At 37.5% G+C, this 20,060-nt stretch overlaps 1 protein-coding gene across 1 annotated transcript in view; it reads right to left on the reverse strand.

Annotated features, from left to right (window-relative positions):
• Window positions 1-20,060, reverse strand: part of LOC149781708 (5'-3' exoribonuclease 1-like) — a 218,249-nt gene that overhangs the window by 197,546 nt on the left and 643 nt on the right. The gene's annotated exons all lie outside the window — the stretch shown is intronic.

The following is a 20,060-nucleotide window of genomic DNA, read 5'->3' on the forward strand; positions in this document are numbered from 1 at the left end:
TTGGAGAAGGATTATAGACATAATAACTTCCAGGCTGGTAGTACTACTAAGATTGCCTAATACGTAATAAATTCTCTTACATAAATAAATTTACTAAAACATGAAGACCATTCAATAACTCATTTACAATGCACATTGAACCGGTAAATAAGGTCAGCTGATTATCACTAGCTTATCAGATATTAGGAAAGCTTAAAAAATAGCTATTGATATGCAGTCAGATCACGCGATGTTTACTTTACTTAGAAATTTATAAATGGATCTATTCACTATTAGAATGACTCCTACTTAATACAAACCCATTCATTTAGAAACCCAGTATTTAAAATGATATGAACTAACCCTTACAAACTATGATTAGAAATGATAACTAGCACACACACACACACACACACACACACACACACACACATATATATATATATATATATATATATATATATATATATATATATATATATATATATATATATATATATATATATGAAAATAAATTACCACCGAGCAATGTTCAAATAGTTTTCATTTTTTGTTCATGTCTTTAAAAAGCGAAGACAAAAAAAAATGTTTCTTCTTACTCAATAATAAAAAAAGTACAGAAATTATAAACGGCATATATTTAGCACCAACAAAAAGGAATTTCTAGATTCATTATTGGTTTGTTAAAGTTTCATGTGGCCAATTCAGCACTTCACAAAATAGTTTACGTGGAGTAAGGAATGTTTCGGTCCTGATTATATCACAACAGAGGTATGTTTCATAAACAACAGCAGCCGCAACAACAACAGCAACAACAATAAAACAACAAACTAAACAAAAACAACATCATCATCAAACAAACAAACGATGTTTATAAATATGTGTTTAAAAAAAGGGTTTGAAATGGGGGAGGGGTGGGGAATGGGCAAATGATATTTGATATATTGCATGTATGTATAACTACATGTTACAAAGTAATAGCTGACCAAAAACACCATCTCTCTCTCTCTCTCTCTCTCTCTCTCTCTCTCATATCATGGGGGCTACGTTGCTATGACTTTCGTGCTTAGGTTCTGCACTATACTGGAATCAGGACAGTTCAGTGAAAGGTGAAAGTCAAATTTTGACTGTGCTCCTAGACATCTGAGCAGAGTTAAAATATATGAGACAAGTGTACCGGACTTCTTTATCTAGAAAGAAAAAGACCATCCCGGGCCAAGTATTGAAACCCAGTCATCACTACGTAAGCCGACTACCACTTAGAGACCACCAGCAGTAATGATCACTAATTATTCACAGTAGCAGGAGAAGATGTACGAATGTGTGGTGGTAAGAGTAAGAGGCTGTTAAGACTAACTGTGCCCAATTCATGGGCTTGTTAAATAACAAACACCCAACGGTCCATTTTAGGGACACTCATCTCTCTAGAAAAGAGAATACTCAACGATTGCCAAATCAAGTAAAACTTAAATCTTGTTGCAATGATATTTGAAAGGTGTACGTGTGTGCGTGTAAGTCCTCATTATACAAATCAAGATAAAGAGATTCGCACGTTATCATTCTGGTATACTATTTCTTTTTGAGAATCAAAGTGAACGTGTCACATCACATTATTAAAGTCCAGTTTTCTACTTTTACTCACTGTCGCTCTTTTTGAACCTCTTGATTGGCACGGATTCTTCCTCTGTCTTCCTATGTTTGTTTTCTTGACTTTCTTGACGGGAACGGGTTCTTCCTCATTTTCGGAAGCCCTCTCCTCCTCCATTTGTTTCATCACCGATTTGTGGGGCTGTTTATTCACCAAAGCTGACGCACCGGTGTCAAGGCAAAGAAGACGATCGTTTGGGACTTTGCATTTATCAAGACAGTTTTAAGTTACCAGTCTGGATTGAGTTTAGCCGTCAGGCATAAATGACACCTTCCAAAGTCATCGACAAAATTCAACATGTTCAGCAATCCAACGATCATCGCCGATGGCAAAGCTACACTTTACCTGACCCACGTTTATCATCCGAATAAGAACGGACGCAGAAAAGTGTTATTCGCGGACAACATTTGCAGCATCAAACACAGCAAAGTCCTAATCAACAACGCCCAAGACCAGACGTGTTTAGCCCGAGCCATCGTCGTATGCCGACAAGAACGATACGGCAGAATGGGAAAGTAACTGGGAGAACATTATAAAATCGGACCGAACTAAATAATGAAAAGAATCGGAACTCTTGTTATAGCAAGCCGGCCTGTCCAAAGAGGCAGCCTGTGGAATTCGTGAAATACAAAAACTGCAAGACGTCTTAGATCCACGCTACACGTTGTGAGTGCACCTTCAAGTGGTGCGTGGACGGAAAACACATTTGTGTCTATGATCACGAAGAACATTTCGATGCAATTACCAGCAACATCGGATTCCTTGGAAAAATACTATTGTGAAAAATGTGATTATGGATATGCCAATCGAGAGCAACACATTCATTGCGGACATAAATGCCTGGGTTGTTTAGTCTTTAAACTCTGTCTTCACGAGGGACATGAACAAATCCATTGATCGGCTTGTCAAGGAGCTTTTGTCAGCCATACGTGTTACCTACATCATCTCATGACGCATAGTTTACGGCAGCTAAGTGCTTGTCAACTCCTGAGATTGTGCCCTACTGGTGCAGATCTCATACGCACCAGATACACCAGAGCACACGCTTGAAGAAAGAAACTATATCATATTTGTCACCAAATTGTGGACTTGGAGCACGGTGGGATAGGTCCTTTGAAGGAAGCCTGTACCATTGCCAAAACACGTTCCTTAGTGTATCGCAACCGATTTATGCCCGAGAAGACCCTAGCAGTCACATGCCCTTAAACTACGAAGTTCGTCAGACGTCGATACTCGACCAAAGCTTTGCGCGTGTTACATTACTTGTGCGAAAAGGAAGACAAATGTATGCAACATGCCCAAATGGAGGAGGAGAAAATACCATTGGAAAATAATCGGTGGATGTCTGTGACTTAGAAGGCCCCAAGATTGTCCACGAATTTCATGGATGCTTATTTCTCGGTTGCCCTACCCGTTATCCTCAATGTGACACGAAAAACGACTTTTTACAATGCTTCATGGAAAAACGATTTGTTACAGTGCTCCATGGAAAAATTATACGAGAAAACTTACAAACGTCTCCTAAAGTTAGATCAAGACGTATACCAAGTGGTTGAATCGACGTTTGAAAACATGAGTTTAAGCGAATCGTGAAAAATTACAACCTGGTGGACTCTCTAGACCCGCGCGACAATTTATATGGAGGACGCACGAATACCATATGTTTGCCACGCGGAGGAGCAGAAAGGAGAAGGAATCTGATACCTGTGCGTGTGTTCGCTCTGTCTTAGGTGTGCAAATAGTTACTTTCCATCAATTCGCCCATAAATGCTGACGGAACATGTCGACGTCAAAAGCAGTCGTCAATATGAAGGCTTGATCAAATGCATAGTCTTGCCTTCCACTGACCTGTACCGTCCTGTTTTACCTTAACATTGCCAAGGAAATCGGTGTCGTATCTGTGCCGAAACCTGTAACCAAGACCAACCTTGTCATTAAACTTTTCAGACCGGAGAGGGTCAACACTTTAGTATGACCACCTGCGAGCCGCACAAAATTGTGCGGTTACCAACTCATGAAATATGTAACATCGGCTACAAGAAACGAGTGCGACTTCCAAACGCCGATATTGCTCGATATATAAAATGGAAGACCGATTCTTGATGTACGAGGAGAAATACAGTGCTAGATAGATGAATCATTTCAGACAGTCACATGTGAACGACGTGTTCAAGCTCAGTGATAAACTCAAGTGCAATGTCGTGCCTTGCGATCACATCGATGCCGTACCCTGTGACATCATCGATTCAGCTCGACGAGGACACGTCTCTACTTCTAAAACTACTATCAACATAGAAAGTGATGCTATACGTGTAAAACCCTACTGATGCACAAGCGATGCCGTTCATTGGAATCATCCTTGCTTCTTTACTTGTTTTCATATTCAAAGTGATACTGTGTGTCAGCCACCTTCCGAATCTCACCCATGCCTGTGGAAGCAGCAGCAGAGAGGGTGAACAGACCACTTAAGGGAGTGGTCACCCTTGTGTGTGGACCAAAAAAAATAGTGACCCTTCATAGAGGTCAATACCACGTCTACGATTATTGTTTGTCCTAAACAGAATTGTAGACGCCCCCTCTCTGCTGCTATTCATGTTGTAAAAGAAATTTTTACCACCATATCAAGTTTGATGAATATTTTTCTTTTCATCTGAATCATGGGAATCTTCGGAATCTTCATCTGAATCATGGGAATTTGTTCTATGTTTCATGTAATATTCAAGTTCTGATGGTGGTTTTTCTATTTTTGGATTTATGTTCTTTCTGTGTTTATAATATATCATCAAACTTCTGTATCGATCTCCACCGCAATTTTTGCAAATCTGATATAATCCTTTAACGCCGTTGTTACATCCAACACAACTTCGTGGACCAGCATGAGGATTTTTCTTTATAAGATAATTATGTTTCTTGCAATATTCTCCACGACATTTTTTATCACATTTGTTAGTGGTTCCCTGACGCAGCCACGCACAGTTGTTCATTATATGAATGATATCTTTTTAATTAAATTTACCCAAATATTTTATCAAGACCCACACGATATCTTGTTCTTGGATCGTGTAAATTTATTGTTATAAATCCATGTGGAGTAGCTTGCGCTCGTGAGAGGAAATTTTTGAATTTAATTATATCCATGTCACCACCACACCAAGTTTGATGAATATTTCTAAGTGTGTGTGTGTGTCTACGCCATTAAACACAACTAAAATGTTGCAGTTGTCTCTGATCACTTTCGGAATTTGTGTATATCGTTGAGTAACATAGATCACGTCTGTATTTTTATGTCTTCCTCGTGAAAATATTCTGGCTGGATTTGATTGTTTATCTAGCATCACATCGTCGTATACAACTAAATTATTAATAAATCCGTCTATGGAATCTACGGATGGTGCTTCATCAATATCGGTTATAAACTCTATAACATCATTACCCTCATCCAGTAATCGCGCGTTTTCATTGAAATCTTTAAGTACATCATAACATCGTTGATCATCAGCGGATGGTGCTACTAAATACAATTTATCCCATTTCAACCATCTCATTATCAGATTAAGTAATAACTGCGTCTTACCCGATCCAGATGGTCCTATGATAATCATTCTGATGGAATTTGGTAACGCAGGGTGGTGTTTAACTGGCTCTCGTTTTCTTGTTGCTGAGAAATCAATTATATCCATTAATATATATTATGTCATGAATTTATATTGCTTACGCTGTAGAGTTAAAAATCCAACTACTGATTTAGCTACGGTTACAACAAAAAATAAAAAAATAGCGTATGGTGGAAAATGTTCTGTATGCGGTAGAAAGAAATTTTCGTTTTTACCTAATAAGCGCGGTGGTGATATTGCTAATTTGATGTTAAAGTTTCCAGGTGCTCCATGGGCTAAATACAGCGGAGAAAAACATCTACCAGGATATAATTATTGCGGTCCTGGTACCAGACTTGATATCAGGCTCGATAATCAAGATCAACCAAAACCAGGCGAGGAACCAATAAACGCTATTGATCGAGCTTGTCACGCTCATGATGTAGCTTATAAAAGTCAAAATCTACAAGATAGACATATTGCAGATGTGAAATTAATTCATGCATTAAATTCTATAAAAAATAAAAATATTAGAGAATCATTAGCTAATTGGTTAGTAAGTTCCGCGATGAAAGGTAAATTAGCGCTTGGGGCTGGTAATTAATAATGGAATCGATTTATTTTTCACCAAGAGGATACTGGAGAGGTAAAGCAGCAATTGGTAAACTTGCTAATGCAGCAGCGGTTAAACATTATACTGCTAAAACGTGGTTATCCAAACAGGCAATATGGCAAATTTATCTACCACCACCGAAACGAATTCAGTACGCGTATTTCGATGTCAGTGTTCCCAATGAAATTCATCAGGCTGATATTCTGTTTTTACCGCATGATACTGTGCGTAGAAAACCATACAAATACGCGTTAACCGTAGTTGATGTTGCAAGTAGATACAAAGAAGCAGAGCCGCTATCAGCGAAAACATCATCTGAAGTAGCCGATGCGTTTGAACGAATTTATCAACGAGGACCATTACGATGGCCACAGCTACTACAGGTTGATCCTGGTAAGGAATTTCTTGGTCCAGTATCATCGTTGATGAAACAACATAATACCAAAATACGACGAGGTCATACTGCAATTCACCGTGATCAAGCAATTGTTGAGCGATTTAATCGAACACTCGCTGAGCGGTTATTTGGATATCAATACGCGAGGGAATTTATTCAGGATAAAAGATCTCGCGAGTGGGTTGCAAGATTACCAAGCGTGACAGCTGCATTAAATAATGAGATTACACGAACAACCAACATGAAACCCATTAATGCAATTACAAAAAAAAATATACCAACACAACGAAAAGATGTTGAGAAACAAAAAATATTGGGTGATGTTACAGTAAGATATTTATATGAGCCTGGTGAACTTGAAGGTGGTAGCGCGAGAGCGACTGATCCTATTTGGAGTGTTACCACACACAAAATATCCACCGTGACAAGATCCTCAGGTAGACCTGCAATCTACAGATTAGATTCGGCTGCTCCTCAGCGTGGATTTGTACGTGAACAACTACAAATAATCCCCGCGGATACACAACTACCACCGCGATCACTTAACTAGCACCCAAGGCGCTGGCGCCTCTACGTCGATTACACTCAAGACAGGTCAACATGGTATTTTCTCGTGTATGACCGCGACTATTATCTTTTCTATCTACGGTAAATTGTCTTGAATTATTACTCGAATACCTCCACAGCATTATGCAATTACAACTGGCGCAATGATTATTCTGCTGATGTTTTAACTCAATAATAAATTCAACATCAAGATCAAAGTCACGTTTATTTTTTTTATCAGATTGTTTGTATCCGATTAATTTTTTTCTTATTATATCATCATCGATGATGTTAAATTTATCAACGATTTCAGGAATTATAATTCTACGTAATTGAGATATTTTTCTGACCCTCGATACCGCTAAATAAACTAAATTTGACCACTCGATGCGATCGTCTACAATCCAGACTCGTGTGTCAGAAATAGTTAATCCCTGAGACGAGTGGATCGTCATAGCGTATCCCAACACCCATGGAGATTTGTCAGCGCGTAATGCATCTTCGACCACACTGATATCAACGGCGACAATATCATTTAATACGAGATTCTGTTTTTCAGTCTGTCCTGGAATATCAACATTAATATTCTGTTTTCGTGTATCTGATGGTCTATAACACAACGGTATGGGTAATTCTGAGTATTTTTCTTTATGTAGTTGAAATAACTGTTGTTGTAAATCGTCTCTGATTATTTTTCTACTTGCTACGATCAAATCGGTGGGTCTCCATAAATTTAAAAAATCACTCATTGAGGTCTCTGAGATCACTCCACGTATTATTTCACACTGAATTTTGTTTGATTGTAATCTGATTAATTTTTTAAACTCCTTCAAATTTGCATCGAGAGCTCTATGATCATTATCTATTTCTTCGTAATAATCAACGAAATTTTTTAACCAATCATGTGGAGATGGTCCAACAAAAGGCGGCGGTTGACCATGATCGCCACACATTATTATAGCGGTATTTTTCGTCAACAATCAATCAAGAAACATTTTTAATGTACATATCTCGTCCCAAATAATTATTTTAGGTATATATTTTTCTCCCATTCGTTCAGGAGTCCATGTATCTCCGCGCCATCGAAAGAAACTATGATACGTACACGATTGTACTTGCCGCTGTTTCATCTCGCGTGCAAGTCTATGTGTGGGTGTCAGCACGATTATATCTGAATTTCTAAAAACATTAATTGCTCGAGTCGTTTTGCCGCATCCACCAAGTCCATTGAGATATACTGTCTTATATCTAGTTATTGGATCACTCAACGATGGCGCTTTCGACATTTCTGATATTTTATTACCCTTACGATAAAAATCTCTCATTGAAACATCTGCTGATTCTGTATAATTGTGTAATAATTCTTTTTTTATTCTCCACGAACCCCATCGTTCATTATTACTTGTAAATTTCATAACAGATTCTAAATATTTACTTGAAATATAAAACGAATCTGTTGCGACTCTGACTGCGGTCTTGGGAAATCTATTAATCATCGATAATAAATTTATGGAAACATAAGCCAACATGGAAGATCTTAGATGAGTATACTGTGGGGAGACGTCATTTATGTAACTAACGATCGTACCCAATTTTGTTCCGTCGGATAAATAAACACTTTCTCGATTTACAAATATATTTCTTGCTGTTGTATCAGCGATTATAAAATCGTACTCGGCATCATCTAGAATTAATCGTGCGTGATGTCTTTTATGATCATATGCACCACCTTGAGTAAATTTACCTATAATTTTTCTACCGAGATCTTTTGCGGTTTTGAGTTTATTCTCGAGAATTTTAGGAATATCATCAGGATATTTTTCCTTAAACTCGCTAATAACTTCAGAATCTGACATGGGCAACCAAACTTTCGTCTGTGCATGATATGATATAATCGCCTCACTGACCACCAACGATGTCAGTATCGCACAATCTAGCATATATCGTAATAAAACTATAGGTGCCCAACGTTTTTCACAAAAATGTCTACCAAACCAAACATAACAAATCTTGTGAAGATTTTCGTTAAACTCGAATGATTCAATACAGGCGAATCCACTCAGATCAAAATCAGGTAATGGTCCATTAATTGCCACTCGCGTCATCTCGTTTGTTGGGTGACCAAATCTTTTAAAGTACACAGAACAATCTCCGTATCCTAGAAAACTTCCCGGATAACATGCAACCATATCAACCGAAATAACATCATTGTAATTATATTTGGTATTCCATAATCCGCCACGTCCGTATTCGACGCAACTTGCGCGTACGTCCTCGAGTAAATCAAATCGTGTTGGTTTCCATGAATTTTTTTCTCTCGCGAAATGAGCCGCAACAGATGGAACGGTAAATCAATTAGTTAGTAATTTGTCAGTATTTTCCGCGTGCTTGCATTCTAAAAAATTCTCCGCGAGATTTTTCATCTCGTCATGGAGGGATTCTGTTCGATATATTTCACCATTTGGTCTGACAAACTGATCAAATTCACCTTCCTCATTACTTTTAAATAACCATACCGATACAGGATCGTTTTTACTTATTTCGTTAATAAAATCAAACATACCTCCCCCAGAATTATCTGGGGGGTAAAATCTAACAGTTCGATCAGGGGGAAATATTGTTACTGCGCTAGTCCATGCATGCGCGTTATGATCAATAATATTTATTGGAGCTCCTTTCGATTTATATTTCGATTCGTACAGTACCTCTCCCGTTATTGTCACTACGGTTATTGGAAATTTTAATAGTTTTCCTAGTTCAGCAACATCTTTTATTGTAGCACCGGTATCCTTAACTGAATCAGCCCACGAGTTTATTTTTTCACGCCTTAAATCAGTTAATCCATTTCCACGCATCGCGTTTGTAAAGTGTTCTATTACTCGTTCGGCTACACAATTTAACCTTGAAAATTTCATCGGCGCTAGTTTATCAACGTTGGGTTTTTTATTTATCTCATAGATTCCATAAATAACCGCTGTTACAGGATACGCTCGCTCATAATACGGTTTGTCAATACCCGTCAGTAGACCCGGTCTGGAATTTTTACTTAATATGACAGTTTTATTATTGCCAAGGACAGGATCATATTTGTCACGGATAATCGAACTACCTGTTTCTGTTAATACAATAAATTTTACTCTGAAGAAATATTTTTGATTGCCCTCGTATTCAGCGATGTAGTTAATGATAGTTGCCGCTCGCTTGTCATTCATTGTGGCGTCCGTGACAGAGTCGACACTGACTTTGTCAGTATTGCGTATAATCTTGAACGTTGACCATGTATGAGATGCACCATCCGTGTAAAATTCTTTCTTGGCGTCGTGAATTTTTGAGATCAAACTTTTATTTTTCGGATCAACCAAATCTCGCACTGGCAAATGAGATAATCTGTCGAGGTTGAATTTATATTTAACAGGCCTAGTTTGGGATAATCTCTCAAACTCGTTCATATAATTAAAACAAATATTTAAAATAAAAAATATTATATATACAATGTCTCAATGCAGATGGTTGATGATCGGCTCAGTAAATCGATGCAACAAATCCTGCAGAAAGGAATTTTGTTGGATGCACTTACAAAACATACGACGAAGAAGTCTAGGACCAATACCATGTCTGCGGTGTGGTATTGGAGTGCGAGGAAAAACAGGATTATGTGGAAAGTGCGGTGGAAAACGGTTCAGAGAACTTAAAAGATATTATGACAAAAAAAAATAATAATGGTGAAAACGCTATAAAATCCGTGGAGGATTATATATCAAGATTTCAGACAAACAATGATTTAAACAAATAATATTATTGTATATATGGAGCAAAATAAATTTGTCCCACATCCTGTCATAACAAACTATGAATCAGATATTAATGGTGTCATCAGACACTGCAGGTTAAAAAAACCAGTTGGTTATATTACTAATGCTGGTTATCTAATGTTCACATACAATGGAGAAAAGAAACATTATCTGTGTCATAGATTCACGTATGAATGTCATAATGGGATGATCAATGACGGTCTTGTTATTGATCATATTGATGGGAATCCTCAAAATAATAGTTTATCCAACCTTCGAGTTGTCACACGAAGTGTGAACTCTGCATGTGGTAATACAGGAAGATGTAAAACAATCGGAAAGAGGGCGGTAAATTCCACAAACACAGAAACTGGCGAAGTAATTATATTTCGTTCGATGCATTCAGCTGCGAAATATTTTGATATTACCCCGCATTCAGTAAAAAAGTAGCAGAAAATATATATAAAACCGCTTTCTCGAAAAAAAATAAAAGCAGAAAATCACCTTTCAATATTGTTAACGAGATAAACTATCAAAACCATTTATTATTTGAGGGGACCCAGTACTGTCTGATCGTATACTACTGAATTTTTGATTATATAAAAGGGAGATTACTTTTTAATATATAGTTTTCTTCGTAGATTTTTGATTTTTTATGATCGTAATTAGTCAGTTTAACTAATTACGTCGTAATTAATTACTCGTAGAAGTATTATTTATGGTTTTTAAATATTTCCCATCATACAACATTACGAGAAATCAGGATAATGTACAACCGTTATTATTGAACCGCAAGGAAGCTGTAATATAGGGCACAGAACAGAAACCGTTGTTATCGTATAAATCGATCTGCAGGTGTGTTCATGCCGCTTAGGACTGCTGTTATTGATTCGCAGGTTGTATTTGCTGTCTGCTTAGGAAAAACGCTGTTTATATATTCAGAAACTGCTGTTATAATACAGAAACCGTTATTTTAATGCAGAAGTAGTTATTATTCAGAAACCGCTGTTTTAGTGTAAATATTGGTTTCTTAGCTATATATTAACTTCCGAAACATATGTTCGTAACAAGGTTCGATAGCTCAATCAGTATGGTATTGGACTGTGACGCTCGCGGTCCAGGATCGAAACCCCATGGCTGACAATTTGTCGGTGGTGCGCATAATTGCGATTTTTATAATAATGGGGGAACCGCAAAACCCCCCGCTCAGCAGAATTCAACCACAATATTGACCGGTGGTTGATACATTTTCGTATCACCCACGGGATTAATTATTGTGGGTGGGATTTTGCTGAGCCTGTATGTTTGTACTGTCCTTAGTTAAGTTATATGTTTATGCCGTCCAATGCATAATCTGAGCTCGCTAATACACTCGATAGGGGCTCGTCATTCATAATCTGAGCTCGCTAATACACTCGATAGGGGCTCGTCATTCATAATCTGAGCTCGCTAATACACTCGATAGGGGCTCGTCATTCATAATCTGAGCTCGCTAATACACTCGATAGGGGCTCTTCATTCATTGTATATGTTGTGCTGTCCTTGAAATATCCCGACGAACTCGCTAAAGACTCGATAGGGATAATTTTTTTTATTTTAAAGATTTATATATTACATAATGAACCATGAAAATATCAATGATGTAATTGTTGCTATTAAAAAATTGAAAAAAGATGGAATTAATATATCCGATGAACTAAATCCTGAAAAAATAGTTTCTGATTTTGAGATTTTACAAGAATGTAAAAACCAGGGAACACACACACACTATCATCTGAATACAAGCTCATGAAACGGATTCAGGCGGCAATGTTTCAGTCTCTAGCTACCGTAGAAGATAATCAGGTGAAGGAATTCGTTCCTCTCTCTGCCGCCGTAGAAAGAATTAAATCGCTGTTATCCCACGAGTACGAGGCAAAGAAAACGATTAGTACTCGTATAAGACAATTAAGAAAAATTATGTCAGATCGTGAAACGATCCAAAGTAACCCCGTTACTGGTGAAACGATCCAAAGTAATAATGAAAATGAAAGTTTTGGTAACTGGGGTCCCTGTCAACGCTGACCACGTGTAGTGTAAAATGATCAAATTTTCAGAAAAAAAAATAAAAACATATTTTTGAATAATTTTTTTTGCAAGGCTGATTAATTTGTACCAAACACACAATCTGATTAATTTGTACCAGTAATAAAAAAATATTTTTTTTTTTTTTTTTAAGTTGATCGAATTTGAGTCTGAAATCCTCGTGTATAAAAACCCTCACGTGCTGGTATTAAGATTTCACATACAGATTTATCACAAGTTCTTCTCCACGTATGTCAATTAAGCGATTAAGGTGGTCTGTGAGCTTAAAATTTATTCGTGTTAACATATTATTGTGACACCGTAGATACACAGGATTAGTTGGTTCTTGCACGATTAAACTTCCGGGGGGAACTTGTGGTGTGAACGTGTATAGGATGTATCCTTGTTGAGCCTGATTTGATCTTCCGAGATCTATTTGATAGCTGCCATCGATTACGTCACAAACCAGATTGACCGCGACCGTCGGTGTTATATTAACGATTCCCGGAGATACGTGTCTTCCGCCGCCATGTGGATCATTATTATATCTAAGAACAGTTGCTGATGGAATTAATTTTCTCCATGCATCTAGTATTTTAGGAAAATATTCATCAATGACATCATTGACAGATTTTCTTAACTCAACTACACTATACCCGGGAAATGTAAAATTTGGTATATCGGCTTCTGTTAATTTATATTTATCTAACCATTTTTTGCATTATATTCTTCAAATGATTCTAAACTAACCATCGCTTGAACTATTCGGTTATTAAAATATTCCATATCTGATACAAGCTGATTTAATATTTCCACACGCGTGATGATTTTTTCACGTGATGACGCTGATATGTCAAAAATATGTTCGTTAAAATATTGATTTAGTTGATCTAGTTGTTTTTTACATTCTTGATTGATTTCCTGAAAATAGCTGACAATCTCACTTCGAAAAATACCAAAAATATTTGCTCTTTCCCCGGAATTTTTAAAAGCCCATAACTCATCATAACTGTGAATTAAAAACCTGCTGAGCATTGATTTATTTTTTAAAATACGTAGTTTTTCCCCGTATGATGGATTAATTTCATGATATGATTGCCTATCCGAGACATAATCAGACTTTTTCGGTTCTGGTGGTATCGGTGTTATCGGTGGTGATATTTCAGGCCATCCTAGTACGGATCTTATCGTGGATTGATAAATATCAACGGCATAATCAGGCGAGTTTATTTCAATCGTCGAGGACAGGGTCGGTTCATGAACATTAATTGATATTTTTGCTTCTTTTCCGGTTATTGATTTTATTCTACGCGCAAATTCATCATTGATTTGTTCGATCTCATAACTGCCAGTTGGTATTCCAACAACAACCCAGTCAGGTGTTCCATCGGGTTTATTTTTACTAGCAAATACAAGCGAATTATTTGCTGGTGTACCATGAAATGATTTTGATCTGATATTTGGCCAGCTGTAATATACCCGTAATTGCGCTAGTGCTATTTCTTTTACTGGAATTGCAGTAGGAAAATTAACACTAAATTCAGGATTAGACGAACTTACCGAGATCATCGTTATCTTTGGCGGAGTTGTGTTGGTCACGATCTGCTGGAGTAATTCTGTCATTATTAATACTTATATCTTTAATACCGATACCCTCGTCGTATATTTTAGTCATCATTGAAAACTCGAAATCAGATATAATTCCATCACTGAGACTCGCTGATAACAACGAGGATAATTTCGAGTATGCTACCGTCGCTGTATGTAATTTTATTATGTAATCGGATAATTTTTCGTTCGTGCAAGTACATATTTTTTTTGCGATGATATTAAACACACCTGCAATAGTTGTTGCTGCTGAAATACAAATAGTTACAGCTGCTGGTGCCATCATTGTCAACGCTGATAAGACGACACCGGTTCCAGCAACAACAGCGGATACTGAATAAACAATTACATCAGCGATAACTAATCGTCGTCGATATTTTTTTACTTTTACTGTATATTGGTCGACTTGATCTTTTAGCGCCGCCTGCCATTCACGCGCTTGATTGTACCTGTATTGTGCACCGTCCATATATTTTTATGCAGTAACCAATTGAGGTGTTTCAGCTACAAATTCCAAACACCACCAGTAAGATGTTGCGGTTAATTTCTCATCAGCTGCTTCCAGAATAAATATTTCCTCGTTTCCGCTATTTAATATAACAGATACAACCCCGGAAAACCTGTCGGTGGAATGACGCCATGGAAACGTTGTAAATATTTCAAATTTTGCAGCACTAAACACAGACATCCTGTACACGCCAGTGACTGTTGCGGTATATTTGATAGTTTTCTTTGCTGCGACCATGTTGCAAAACCCGATGATACCGTGTATACGATGTTTGTGATATGTCCGGGAGTTATTCCAGCTGGAATTTTAATCAAATTGGTTTTATTGACAATCTCAGGAATTCCCGCTACGATGTTTTGCTGTGTTTGTTTGATCGCGTCTAGGTTACTTTTGATATCAACGAGTTTTATATCAATGGTGTGCGGAGTGCCAAAGAATTTATTTATGGATTCGTCGGTTTTTTGAAAATTTCTGCGAAATCTTGCAAAAGCGCCCACGTGAACATCATACTCGGCCCGCAGCGTGGATAGTTTTCCATCCACGTTGCCGACGTATTTTTTTGTTGCTGCGTCTTCATCAGATGTTGGATCTCTTAAAACTACTATTTTATTTCCGTTCATGCTGAGTTCACCCGTCATTGTGTCGCCGGTGTTTTTCATACGATTAGGAACGCTTCTTGCAATTTCATTTCTAATTGTTGCAAATGATATACTTGAATCTCTGATTTTGCCGCTGTCAGTAAACACGGGAATATTATCCGTAACTGCACCGAGTACTCGTCGAACTATATCATTCCATTTGATATTGCTCGTTTTTAGTTTACCATATCGATCTTGAAAAATAACAACTTCATCTGGGTCAACTCCAGCCAGGTTCATAATATCAGCGAGGTCATCTTTAGTCCCATACTTCGACAGATCAACGTCGGATTTTATTTTCTTACTGGTAGAAGATCTTCCGTAAATATCAACCATTATAATAAGACCTGTTGTTTAAAACGCTTTACGCGCAACGAATCGGTTACTTGTATAATCATGCACAACTTTATGTGGTGGTTTGGATGATTTTGATATAGCGTCGAGTACATTAATTACTTCACGGCCACATATTGGCGGATCTGTCATTGTTTGTGTGGGTAGTGTTGAATACCAAACTTTTTTATGAAGTGGTGCAACATACTTGATAAATTCAACGGGTGGAGCTAACCCGTACGAATCAAAATAAACGATTCCACTTGGATCAACCGCGTATGATACCCAATGAGTACCGGGTCCTGAATTCGAGTCTAGATTAATAATACCTGTTTCGAGTTTGTTTGGTTGTTTCGGTAATTGATCTCGCATAAAAACACCTCTAAAAGCTTTTATTTTTAATTTTTTAGCAGCATTAAGTAAATCAAAATTTGATGCTGGAACGTCTAACGTGGAAGCCTTAGACCTCTCCCCCAACGAGATCCCGGTAATCTTAGACCGCGTCCCTTTTTTTGTATCCATTTCCTGTTGTTTTCTTAAGAGCCATTCCAGCAGCTGTTCCAACAGCACCTAACGCGGCTGCTTTTGCTACGGCTGGAGCATCAGCAGCTATTAACGATGGAATAGCCGCAAGAAGTGGAAATATACCACCTATTTTAACCATGTCTTTGATGGCGCTCGGAGAAAGATGAAATTGAACTCCAGTTTTTGATTCCAGGGCTTTATTGAAATGTTTAATCTGATTATTTGTCAACGATAATTTGTTTGGACCACCACTAATCTGATCTCGTTTTAGTGATATTTTAGTTCCGCATTTGTTGGTGGTTTTTGATTGAAACTTTTTGACCTGACCGGGAGTCAGAGTAACATTAACATGACTATACGACATTTTTATATAAATAATATTTTTTCTGAATAATTAAAGATTTTCCACTGGTGCATCAACGACTCTCATTCGACCACTACCCCCCTTCAAGTAACATGGCTTTATCGCTAAGTATGACCGCGATTGCTCTGTAGAAGCCGCGAACAAGTGGTGGACCAAGTATATCAGGAGGAGGTCTAGTAACACGAGCTCGAAAGTGTATATCAACGACAGATTGCTTGGATAAATCAAGATGCTCCAGCGAAAAATAATAAATCGGATATAGACCTGTAAAATCTAGTTGTGATATTTGCAAACCGGTATCCACATTTTGATCACGTCCCATAAATGACATCAAACGATGATATGCACGCGCTACATGATTTTGATTAAAATTTAACAATATATCCTCAGCTGGTTCTTGATGTCCATTTATCCTCAAGGAAACTTCATTAACTCCAAGGTTATCAAATATCATATGTGAATGTCTTTGATTATTCATCCGAGCATTATCTTGCAGCGCAATAAAAATATGTCGTGGTGAAGAAACACCCTGTTGTGATGCTATATGCCATGTAAATAAACCATTAACATTGCTTTGAGCAGCATCTGTGGTTACTGTTAACCATGCTATCAATGATTTACCGCCTTGATCCATAAAAGATAGTAATTTTTGTTCTTCAGTAATTGATGGTGTTATTACTGGCATCCACAATGAAAGTTTTGTTATATTTACTTTACCAGCATCAGCATCACCAGCAATACCAGCACCTCGCCAGATTGCATCATTATCATCATTTTTTCTTGCGAGCACAATTGTGTGTTTAGCTCCAAAGATTACCTTTCTAACATTTCTGCAAAATCCAAAGATGTGAGATAATGGAATTGCACATGAAAAATTTCTTCTATCTCCCGACAACGCTGCTCGGCGTGTTGCAAATCCTAAGTTGAAAGTCGGGGCAATATCCTTTATAATTTCAAATTCACCCCCTGGTCTAGTTTCACGATCGGGGTTGGCAGCTTCTGCCTGATTAGCAACAGAAGTATCCTGTGGTGTGAGTAACTTGATATACTGATTATGGTTGGCGTTGTCGGTGGTATCCTTAGCAAACATCATTGTTGGACCGGCCGATCTTATAAAGTCGTCAGAATATCTCGCTAGACCAATTATTGTTGTAGCAACATCAACATCCTTCTGAATTGATTCAATATTTTTTCCATCAATCATGAATGTGGCGCTATCAAACAGTGCCATAATTCCGTTGTTGACAAAACCAACACGCAAATTGGCACCATATGCCGTATTATCCCCCTTTACAAGTTCACCTTCTACTTCAATAAACGCCTCAGCGGGCAAGAAATATCTACTTGTATCATGAACCTGTAATTCGATTCTCCCCCGCTGATATGGTTGTTTTGCGTCATAGGAATAAAATTGATAATCACGTACCGATTCATCTTTGAGGACCGGTGTATCCATGTCAAATGCTGGGTCGGATATGCGTTTAAACATTTTATTGTAATTATCATTTTTCCAAATGATAATCATCGTCGACGAAGACCGCTTCCTGCTATTAAATTTGCTGTTATATTTTTTTCTTCTTCTTCAGATAATTCCGCTAGTTTTTGATTTGCAGCCTGATTTATTATTTTACTGACATTTGCTGGCATGACCTCAATACTTGCCAGTTTCACCGGTGGTTGTTGTTTTCGTCGCAGTAATCGTGCTAGTCTTTCTTTGATCGCCGAGAACGCCTTACCAGCAACATTGACAATTGCACCAGGAGCTTTATCACGAACAGCCTCAATAGCCTTCATACCTAATTGTTTTGCGATCGGTATTGCTTTTGGAGCCATCCTTCTAAATAGACCCTGAATAACATCACCAAGTCCATCTCCGTAAATAACCCTATGGATTGGTAATCGTGAGTTTACCGCTCTGACCTGTACAGATTTGCGATGATTATTATGTATGATCATCTTATTTTTATTTACCATTTATCTAACAACTAGTCATCAGCAAGTTCATCGATAAGTTCTCGGTAAACGCCGATATCCATGATACCACCTTGAAATAATCGCCGACAAATATCAGACGCTTCATTAATTATTTCTGGTGAATTATTTCCGGCACGTTTTCCTCCTATGAGAACTTCTAACCGTGACACGTCATTGATGATATTATCAGGACATAAACCAGATCCTGTTTTAGGTTCATCTTGAGGTGTTTTAAATACTGGTGGTTGCATTACCGGAGCAGGTACTTCAGTGGTGACCCGGGGTGAGCCAGGTAAGTCACTTCTTCGAAATCCAGGTGATGTATCTACCGGTGTAAATGTTATTTCCGACGCAGGAATTTTACGTAAGGGTAAAGGAATTTTCTTCCAGGAGGGTGATCTTTTTTCTGCTGATTTTTTAAGTAGCTCTTCAGCACTTTTAAGTTTCGACTTCAACCTTTGCTGCGGCGAAGAAGATTGCTGTTGTTCTATTTGTTGCAGAGGTGGAGGAAGCTGATACTGGGAGAATTCTTCTTGTTCTAGTTGTTTCAGTCTCTTTCTGTAAAGTCTTTTTACTTCTTTATCAAGACTTTCGTATTCTGGACCTCTAGCTTGTTTTTTGTTGTAATATACGCGATATATCCATTTAATGAAATTATCATCATTTATTTTTTCATGACGGGGTTTTAAAATACTAGATTTATCAAATATATTATTTAATATCATCTCAGGTAATTTTTCTCTTTCAGTATTTCTAATAACATCAACAACTCCTTCGTTAAATCTTGCAATTAATTCTAAGTTTTCTCCTGCTGGTTTGGGTTTAGATACATGTTCTTTTTGAACGTCGGTGAGATCAGTACGAAGTTTTCCAATTTCTTCAAGTATTTTCTCACCAACAGGTGGAGGCTGAGCCGCAGCTATGTCAGTTGGAAGATCTCGTAAAATCTTCTTTGCCTGTTTAGTTCTTCTTGCTATTTTTTCAGTCTGCGCTGCAGTTTGTTTTGATACCGGAAGAAGATCTTCTTTGATGACTGCAGTGACGGGCTTAAACAGTTTTTCAATGTCTTCTTCGTACTCAACTCGTGCTTTTTGCTGCGCTTGCAGATTTTTTCTGAATGAGTCTCTGACAGGAAGAAATTTTTTAATTGCTTCTAATCGTTCTCGAGCTATTCTTGCAGTATGAGATTCCGAATGTACCATTATTTTTTTAATATATCAATCTTTTAATTAATATCATTCATATAATGAACAACTGTGCGTGGCTGCATCAGGGAACCACTAACAAATGTGATAAAAAATGTCGTGGAGAATATTGCAAGAAACATAATTATCTTATAAAGAAAAATCCTCATGCTGGTCCACGAAGTTGTGTTGGATGTAACAACGGCGTTAGAGGATTATATCAGATTTGCAAAAATTGCGGTGGAGATCGATACAGAAGTTTGATGATATATTATAAACACAGAAAGAACATAAA

The sequence above is a fragment of the Sinohyriopsis cumingii genome, chromosome 15 (assembly GCF_028554795.1).
Source record: "Sinohyriopsis cumingii isolate HCF-2022 chromosome 15, ASM2855479v2, whole genome shotgun sequence".
In the NCBI taxonomy this organism is placed as follows: domain Eukaryota; kingdom Metazoa; phylum Mollusca; class Bivalvia; order Unionida; family Unionidae; genus Sinohyriopsis; species Sinohyriopsis cumingii.